This window comes from Cucurbita pepo, chromosome 1 (genome assembly GCF_057944985.1).
Source record: "Cucurbita pepo subsp. pepo isolate OVF chromosome 1, ASM5794498v1, whole genome shotgun sequence".
NCBI lineage: Eukaryota > Viridiplantae > Streptophyta > Magnoliopsida > Cucurbitales > Cucurbitaceae > Cucurbita > Cucurbita pepo.
This window is the reverse complement of record NC_141798.1, coordinates 11,952,570-11,963,166: the sequence shown is the minus strand read 5'-3', so window position 1 is coordinate 11,963,166 and position 10,597 is coordinate 11,952,570. Positions and strand designations below refer to the sequence as shown.

At 35.1% G+C, this 10,597-nt stretch overlaps 1 non-coding gene across 1 annotated transcript; it reads left to right on the top strand.

Moving 5' to 3' along the window:
- The first annotated feature begins 569 nt into the window (after positions 1-569).
- On the top strand, positions 570-641 carry TRNAQ-CUG (transfer RNA glutamine (anticodon CUG)). The gene has a single exon. It is a non-coding gene; the product is annotated as a tRNA-Gln (tRNA).
- Positions 642-10,597: the final 9,956 nt, after the last annotated feature.

The window sequence follows — 10,597 nt, the reverse complement described above, 5'->3', positions numbered from 1 at the left end:
ACATCAGAATGCCACGTTTCCTAACCCATAAAATGTCACTATTCCTAGACATTAGAATGCAACTGTTTCCTAACCCATAAAACATCACTGTTCCTAGACATCAGAATGCCACTGTTTCCTAACACCTAAAACGTCAAAGTTCTTATTATTTTCTCGTATGTTTTTCCTTGGCGGCATTGTCTTCTTTTTATAAAAATAGAGTAAACATAAATAATTTGATTTTTTTTACTTCGGTAATACCTAGAATATTCAAATAAACTTTTAAAAAAAAAGGGTGGGAAAAACTTATTAAATAAGTATCTTTTTAACGTTAAATTTGTTTCAAAATAACCTTTCTGTGAACTCTATTAAAGTAGGATGGAAATGAGTGAAGAAGAATGGTTGAATAATTGTACAAATGATCTAATAAATTAATTAATTTTATTGCGTTAGAAACCCTATCAAATACAGAACTAAAAACAAAGACACAAATCATTTTCAAAATTTAGAGATTTATAAGAAACAAATAAGATACTATTATTCTTTTTAAAGCTCATACATTAATGACACACAAATCTTTACAAATTTGTGGTCCCATGGTCTAGTGGTTAGGACATTGGACTCTGAATCCAGTAACCCGAGTTCGAATCTCGGTGGGACCTTTTCTACAATTCACATATATAATAGATAAAAAGTTAGATCTTGTTTTAGAGATCTATACGACGATATAAACTTGGAAGTGTATAAAATATTATCTATTTTTTCAATTTCATAAATTTATAAGACAAATTTTATGAACATCTATTGTCCCATGGTCTTCGCCTTGAGCATTTCTCCCCTCGATTTCTTTATGAAACATAAAGATGGTGATGTCTTAAAGCGCGTGGTCTTAATTTTGGAATTTGATCTTCCGTCTGCAACTTATTCAAGAAAGCAGAATTTTGTTTCCTTAGGCAACCTTATCTAAGACGTATTAACTCCCGATCTCTTCATTAAAAGCGCTCAACTTAATCTTCTAAAGCTAAAGAAAGGGTCAATTTTGAAGAAAATGGATTGTAAGTAAGACTACGATCCTTACTCCCAAATTTTAAACGAAAATAATTTTCTTCAATTGGACTTGCTCTGAGTCTTGTTAACCTTCGTGGTCTTCTATGGAAATATTCCTTGGAGGTTCGAAAATCGAACATGATAGGTTTCTTGACAAATTTGCATGTAGGCTCATATTTAAATTTTCGAGCTTCAACTATCTCCCTTTAAAGACGGACCAAATTGAGAAGTTGTGTTTGAGGCACCTTCAACACTTTATTTCATCACCAAACTTGTGGATATTCCCATTTAGGAGATGCAAAAGCAGGTTTGAAGGAAAATGGTTGGCTATGGCTCTCAAATTTGGAAGAAATCCGTGAGTAAGAAACCCAAAATATCAGAGGCTATAACAACTCACAGTTGAAGGTTCAACTTAGCTCGATTCTTGCTCCAAACGAAAGCTCCTACTTCAGGATTTATAGAAAGAGCTTAAATCAACGTTAAGAACTTCTAGATTATCGTGAATTTCATATTGAATTTTATGAAATTTATGTCAAACATATTCTCTCTGATTAGTGGGCAACTGATCTCCATTTTAATATGTCATGATTCAAAGATTTTATACAAAGTTACAAGGCCATTGGAATATGTCCAGATTTAACCAAGATTTGGGGTGGTAAATGACCAACATACCCCTATAAGAATTCTAAAATGTTTTTAAGATTACAAAAAACCTCAATTGTTAAATAAACTTTTTAAGAGACTCATTTATGACCTTAAGGGTAAGTATGCAAGATCACATGAGGAAATTAGAATGTGTTTGAGGTATGAACTTAAGAAAAATGACGAAACAACCCTTAAAAGCCTTTTATAAGAATCAAGGTTTGTTATGAATATCACATGACAAGATGTGTATATGAAACTATTCTTAAGTATCTCAAGTATATAAGAACATTTATTATGCTTATGCAATATCCGTCTTAGGTGAGAGTTTTATTAAGTCACTCCTCAGTGTTACATAGAAATTTGAGGAAATAACATTTTTTTTTTAAAAGATGTTTATGCACAAATAGTAAGAGGAAGCTTTGAGGTTGTATGAGGCAAAGTGGTCAATGATCGGATACTTTAGCAAGATTTGGAGTCTGTGACTTAAAAGATAAAGTAATACATATAGACTAATCAAGTCATGATCTAGTTAAAGGAAGAAACTAAATCACCTGGAAGAAATTAGGAAGGTTTGAATTAAGGTTGAATGTTATATCTAAGTTATTCCAACATTAATACCAACACGAGATCTGAGTTAGAATGATGTTGTTGGGCTCACTAATTTCCCATAGCTTAAGTAATTTTTATGAATCAGATATTGAACAAGGTTTCTAGACTTGTTTTATAATAGTGTTTATATCGATTGGAGGTTAATCAAAGACAAAAAAGATAACAAGATGAGCCCTTAAGCCAACTTGATACCTCTATTCAAAGAGGGTGGATTGTAAGATCCCACAACAGTTGGAGATGGAAACATTCTTTATAAAGGTGTGAAAGCGTAAGGTAATCCCGAAAATCAAAAGAAGATAATACCTGCATGGGCCAATTTTATTAATTCTCAATTGATATGAACCAAGAGGCATCAATCATACAATATACTTCAATGAAGATGTGAAGAAAAGGTTGTCAAAATTATCAAAAGATGTTTCAATTCATGCTACATTGAAGAAGAAATGAAGTTTGATTGTTGCAAATTTTGGGTGGGTTACAATTTAGAATAATTTAGAGTTATTGTATTTTAAGACTTTTTATTTAATTTAGGTTACATTTACATAATGGCTAATTATGGTCATTAAGTATGAATGTTACAACTTTTGGTATGCCTTTAATAGTTTCATTTTGAGGCTATATAAAGCTATGTATGTTGTATTTGTAAGCAGACTTGGAAAATATAGTAAAATAAGCATTTGTGCTTTTCTTTAGCCAATGGCTAAGTTTCTTTGCAATTCTATATAGTTTAGGTTGCATGTAGAATTATTCAAGCTCGACATGATCAATCTTGCTTGTGGAGTGATTCGAATCTCAATCAGAGATGAATTAAATGCACTTTAAGTTGCATTTAATGAACTCCGCTGAATATCAAATAGTCCAAGGATGACTAATAAGCACATTTTATTATTTGCATTATTTAATTATAGTTTAACTATTTGTTTCATATTTAAGCTAGTTTTAAATATAGGAGTTAAGGTTATATTGTAACCCACATAGGTTACTATATTCCACCATTAACTAGCCATTTTAATATGGAGGTTATGGATATTTCTCATTTACTAGCCCATTTAATTTTGGAGTTATGTATCACATAGGTTAAGGTTTGTAAAGGCTATATAAAGCCTTCTTTTCTTTGATTAGACATCAGATTTTGGAATTGAGAATAGAATTTCTATTTTAGCTTTGTTGAGAGCTAAACTTTCTTTGCAAATTCTTGTGTTTAGAACTTGCATGTAGAGTCATTCAAGTGGTATTGATCAAACCTCTTGTGGAGTGATTCGAATCACGAGTTTTCTTTACTCTTGATCTTGATCATCAAGGTAATCCGTTCCATACTCTCCCTTGGGTTGATTTTCATATCATTTTGGTATCAGAGCTTTAGGCTCAAGATCGGATATATGTTTCATTGCACTTATCTCTTTTAATTCTCTTATTATTTTTTTTTCTCAGTTTGTGTAGAATGTTCATATTCTATCACAAAAATATATATCAAAAAAAAAAAAAAAATACATTTTTTTTTCTGTTCTTTAAAGTGTTAGATCTGGATCTTATCAACACTTTATTCTTCTTTAAGATCTTCTAAATCAATTTTCTTGTTGGTAAATTGATTAGATTTTGCCAATAAGAAGAAAAAAAAACCATTGAAAGAAAGAAAGCATATTGATGTTAAATGTCTTTCTTTTTTCCTCTTGATTATTATATGTAACTCTCATATGTTCCTACGTCTCAATTAGTCCTTAATCATTCTCTTTCTTTAATTCGTTTCTTTGTCGTTATTCGGATTGCTCCTTCAATACCCTTGTTTATGTATTGAGTGTGCTGTCTATTCACATTGAATTGCACTTAGCTCTATAACATAGCTTGTCTCACATCCCAATTTGTTTTTTGGAGTGTGATTTGTGTGTGCTCAATTGTGAGGGTGAGTTTGTAAGGGAGTGACACATTGATTCGAGTGTTGAGTGCTAAACACGAGTGAACTACATTTACGAGTGAATACACGTGAGGGAGCGCTTGTGAGGTCCTTTTTTTTTCTTTTACCTTTCTTTTGTAGCATGGAAAATCCAGACGACAATACTAACATTACTGATGCACGATTGAGAGAAGCACAACAACGAACCATGGAAAGACTAATTCGAGGAATAGAAGAGTTGACTGATCGAATAGGAAGATTGGAGATTCAAAATCAAGCACGACAGAGGATTCCACAACCTGAGGGCGACAATTCTGATCACCACGAGGATAATCCACATGCGGTTGGTCATGGCTTGATGCGAGGGCGAGACCATGGAAGAAGGTATCATAATTTACAACAACGAGTTCCTTATGATGATAGAATTGATCGTAACGTGGGGAGCATCAAATTAAAACTTTCCAAGTTTTATGGCAAAACCGATCCAGAGGAGTACCTTCAATGGGAGAAAACGGTGGAGTCGGTGTTCAACTGTCATAATTTTAGTGATAAAAAGAAGGTACTGTTATGCATTGCTCAATTCAAACAATATGCTCAAATTTGGTGGGATAAATTGATGTCAAGTAGGAGAAGAAACCTTGAAGCACCAATTGATTCATGGTACGAGTTCAAAGAGTCCATGAGGAAGCGTTTTGTTCCACAATATTTTCAACGGGACATGGCGCAAAAGCTTCAAGCATTGAAACAAGGACGCAAGTCTGTGGAAGATTATTACAAGGAGATGGATACATTGATGGATCGACTTGATCTCGATGAGGACATGGAGGCTCTCATGGCGCGGTTTCTTAATGGGTTAAACACAGAGATTGCAGACAAAACTGATTTACAGCCTTATTCTAATATTGAGAAGTTGTTGCACATTGCAATTAAGATCGAGAGGCAAATCCAAAGAAGATCTCAACGGTATTCTTCTAAAACTTTTCCCAATTCTACTTCTACATGGAAAAAGGATAGTAAGAACATTGATTAGAAGCATAGAAATCCAGAGATTAATGAGAAGCCTCAAGCTAAATTTGAGAAAGGGGAGAGTTCTAGAACAGGGAAAGAAAAAGTAGAAAAGTCTAATGTTCGGAATAGGGATTTAAAGTGTTGGAGATGTCAAGGGGTAGGACACTATAGTAGAGATTGCCCAAATGCAAGAATTATGACCATCAATGAGGGAGAAATTGTTACGGATGACGAGGCACATGACGACATAAATGAGGAAACTGATGAGAGTGAGGAGTTTAGCGAAGAGGACCCTACACATATATCTTTGGTTACTCGACGAGCTCTAAACACCCACATTAAGGAGGACGGCCTAGACCAAAGAGAGAACTTGTTTCAAACTCGTTGTCTTGTTCAATCTGTACCTTGTAGTGTTGTCATTGATAGCGGTAGTTGCACCAATGTTGTGAGTTCCATTCTGGTCAAAAGACTTAATTTAAAGACACAACCACATCCAAGACCCTACAAGCTTCAATGGTTGAATGATTGTGGGGAAGTACAGGTAACTCAACCAACTCTTGTTTCATTTACTATTGGAAAATATGTTGATGATGTTTTATGTGATGTTATATCCATGCATGTTGGAGATTTACTACTGGGGAGGCCATGGCAATTTGATCGTCGGGTAATGTATGATGGGTATGCAAATCGATACTCTTTTACTCACAATGGTAGAAAAACTACTCTTGTTCCATTGTCTCCAAAAGATGTATTTATTGATCATTGCAAACTTGAAAAGAAAAGGCAAGAGGCTGATGCAAAAGCAGAGATTGAAAAAGAATCAAGTGAAAAAATGAGCTTGAGTGAAAAGCAAGAGAGTAACACTCAGTCTAGAGAAAAAAAAGAGAGAAAAGCCAAATCAGTAAGCTTGTATGTTAGATCAAGTGAGGCTAGGAATGTTTTGCTCTCTAACCAGACTATTCTTGTACTTATGTGCAAGGGGTCTTGTTACTTTACTAACATGCTTAACCCTTCTTTGCCTAGTGATTTTGTTGTGCTTTTGTAAGAGTTTGAAGATTTATTTTCTGAGGAGATGCCTAGTAGTTTGCCACCACTTAGAGGGATTGAACACAAGATTGACTTCATTCCTGGTACGCCCATTCCAAACCGACCAGCATATAGGACTAATCCAAAGGAGGCTGAAGAGATACAAAGGCAAGTAAGTGAACTCCTTGCTAAAGGGTATGTACGTGAAAGTTCGAGTCCTTGTTCTGTTCCAGTTATTCTTGTACCTAAGAAAGATGGTTCTTGGCGTATGTGTGTTGATTGTAGGGCTATAAACAAGATAACTATAAAGTATAGGCATCCAATTCCTAGATTAGATGATATGCTTGATGAATTGCATGGATGTAGTCTTTTTACTAAGATTGATTTAAAATCGGGTTATCATCAAATTCGCATGCATATTGGGGATGAGTGGAAAACAGCTTTTAAAACCAAGTATGGTCTTTATGAATGGTTGGTTATGCCTTTTGGATTAACTAATGCACCTAGTACATTCATGAGACTAATGAACCATGTCTTACGAGAATACTTAGGTAAGTTTGTGGTTGTTTATTTTGATGACATCCTTGTTTACTCTAAATCTTTAGATGATCATATTACCCATGTACGCAATGTTTTGACTACTTTAAGAAATGAATGTTTGTATGTAAATTTAAAGAAATGTAGCTTTTGCATGGAGAAAGTTAACTTTCTTGGGTTTGTAGTTTCATCTAATGGTGTTAAGGTTGATGAGGAGAAAGTGAAGGCTATAAAAGAGTGGCCTACACCTAAAAATGTAAGTGAGGTAAGAAGTTTTCATGGTCTTGCAAGTTTCTACCGTAGGTTCATTAAGAATTTTAGTACAATTGCTTCACCCTTGAATGAACTTGTTAAGAAAAATGTATCCTTTATATGGGAAAAAGATCAAGAACTTGCTTTTAATACTTTGAAAGAAAAATTGAGTTCTGCTCCTTTGCTTGCATTACCTAATTTTGAGTCTACTTTTGAAATTGAATGTGATGCTAGTGGAGTAGGGATAGGTGCTGTATTAATGCAAAATCAAAGACCTTTAATGTTCTTTAGTGAGAAGTTGACTGGTGCATCTTTGAGGTATCCAACTTATGACAAAGAGCTTTATGCTTTGGTTCGTGCATTGCAAACCTGGCAACATTATCTTTGGCCTAAGGAGTTCATTATTCATAGATCATGAAAGTTTAAAGCATTTGAGAGTACAAAATGAACTCAACAGACGACATGCTAAGTGGTTAGAATTTATTGAAACATTCTCTTATGTCATAAGATATAAACAAGGTAAGGAGAACATTGTTGCCGATGCTGTATCACGAAGGTATGTCCTCCTCAATACTTTGAATGCTAGGTTGTTGGGTTTTGAACACATAAAGGATTTGTATCAACATGACATGTTCTTTGCTCCTTTTGTTGAATCTTGTGAAAAAGGACTCATTGTGGATAATTACTTGTTGTTAGATGGATTTTTGTTCCGAAAAGGCAAACTTTGCATACCATCTTGTGAGCTACTTGTGAGGGAAGCTCATGGAGGTGGTTTAATGGCACACCATGGAGTTTCTAAAACTTATGATATGCTGTCTGAACATTTTTTTTGGCCTAAAATGAGACATGATGTTCATAAAGTTTGTGCTCGTTGCATAGCATGTAAACAAGCTAAGTCTAGGCTTCAACCACATGGTTTATACTCCCCATTACCAGTTCTTAATGGTCCTTGGATTGATATATCAATGGATTTTGTTTTAGGTTTACCTAGGACTAGGAAAGGTTATGATAGCATCTTTGTTGTGGTTGATCGATTTAGTAAAATGGCTCATTTTATTCCTTGTCACAAAACTGATGATGCAAAACATATCGCAGACCTGTTCTTTAGGGAAGTTGTACGATTGCATGGCATTCCTAAAAGCATCGTTAGTGATCGTGATGTCAAATTTTTAAGCCACTTTTGGCGTGTTTTATGGGGTAAGTTAGGAACTAAGCTCGTATATTCAACTACTTGTCATCCTCAAACGGATGGACAAACTGAAGTTGTTAACAGAACCATGACTACTATGCTTAGGGCTATTATTGATAAGAATCTTAAGACTTGGGAGGATTGTTTCCCATTTATAGAATTTGCATATAATAGGGTTGTTCATAGCACTACTAAATGCACACCTTTTGAAATTGTTTATGGCTTTTAACCCTTTAACCCCCATTGACTTGTTACCTATACCGTCAAAAGAATTTGTGAATTTTGATGCAAATGCCAAGGTTGAGTTTGTTCATAAATTGCACAAGCAAGTAAAAGAACAAATTGAGAAACAAAATTCCAAGGTTGCCACCCAAATTAATAAAGGACGTAAGATTGTCATCTTCAAGCCAGGAGATTGGGTTTGGGTGCATTTTCGAAAAGAAAGATTTCCTACTCAAAGAAAATCTAAGCTTTTACCACGAGGAGATGGACCTTTTCAAGTTCTTGAGCGCATCAATGACAATGCTTATAAAATTGATTTACCAGGTAAGTACGGTGTTAGTGCAACTTTTAATGTTGCTGATTTGAGTCCTTTTGATATAGGTGATGGCTTGGATTCGAGTACGAATCCTTCTCAAGAGGGGGAGAATGATATGAACAACGACCAAGGAATTTCCATACCTCAAGGTCCAATTACAAGGACGAGAGCCAAGAAGCTACAACAAACCTTATACAGTTATATTCAAGCTATGGTGAGCTCATCAAAGAAAATTCTAGAAGACGTTGATGACCTCCCTTATATGTTATGCAAAGTTGAGCTTCAAGACAGATGAATTAAATGCACTTTAAGTTGCATTTAATGAACTCCGCTGAATATCAAATAGTCCAAGGATGACTAATAAGCACATTTTATTATTTGCATTATTTAATTATAGTTTAACTATTTGTTTCATATTTAAGCTAGTTTTAAATATAGGAGTTAAGGTTATATTGTAACCCACGTAGGTTACTATATTCCACCATTAACTAGCCATTTTAATATGGAGGTTATGAGTATTTCTCATTTACTAGCCCATTTAATTTTGGAGTTATGTATCACATAGGTTAAGGTTTGTAAAGGCTATATAAAGCCTTCTTTTCTTTGATTAGACATCAGATTTTGGAATTGAGAATAGAATTTCTATTTTAGCTTTGTTGAGAGCTAAACTTTCTTTACAAATTCTTGTGTTTAGAACTTGCATGTAGAGTCATTCAAGTGGTATTGATCAAACCTCTTGTGGAGTGATTCGAATCACGAGTTTAGAAACGAGTTTTCTTTACTCTTGATCTTGATCATCAAGGTAATCCGTTCCATACTTTCCCTTGGGTTGATTTCCATATCAGGTATTCTTTTCCAAAAGCAAATAAGTAGGGTCCGCGCTTATCCCAAGCCCAATGGCTCTCTCTATCTAATTCGGAAGTAATCCCTGTAATAATCTGAGCCGTCTTGTCTTGTCACCATGCTCCTACAGAATGATTTGAGAGCTGAATGCTTTCAAAGAACTTAGTGATCTCACATTATTTTAGTTCTCACAGTTTGGCTGACTTCTTGTCTACACCTTTCCGGGGCTCTCGTCCTTGTTCCTCAAAGGGGAATTGAGTAGAAGTGCTCCGTGTGTAGAATCAAAGGGTCATTCTGTAAGAACTTGTTCAAAGCATGATCTTTCTTCATCTCATTCCACGTAATTGAATTTGCATCACCGTCACTTTCTTCTTCATCTACTCTATAGTGTAATAAGAGATTAATCAAGCATTAAATATAGGATGTTTATTCGTAACTGAGCTACGTCAGAGTTAGAAAGGGGCATAGGAATAGCTATCGGGCTACAGGCCGGCCGACCCTCCTTGATTCTAGTCAAGTTGAGAGGTAGAAATCCCATTAATTCGTTCCTTCAGTCACAGAGAAATGGGAAATGGCAGGCTGAAATACCAAAAACTACGGAGACAGAGGCATGATCTACTACTACTAATAAATGGGTAAGCCCGCCCGTGGTTCAAGTCTCGCCTCTCCTTAATTCAAGAGCTGGTTGTTCAAGAGAGAGCTTTGAGTCTGTCTTCGCTTCTTTTCCTCCATGATTCCGGAAGACTGACCGACCTACTCTTGACCCACTGCATATTCACCTTTTCTTTACTTGAATCCCACTTGGCTTGGTGAAAGAATCTGATTCCTGGCTTGAGCTTTCAAATTCTCCATCTTCATCAAATCCTCGTATTGATTTAGATTGCGGATTTCGGTTACTGTACTTTCTGGATTCATACCAAATCTACCATAGAGCGAGTTCATTAATAGCTTGTAAACAAATGTCATAGGCTCATGACTTCTTTTCTTAGCTTCTTACCTTCAGTTAATTTGGAATAGGTTGACTTATTCCCAT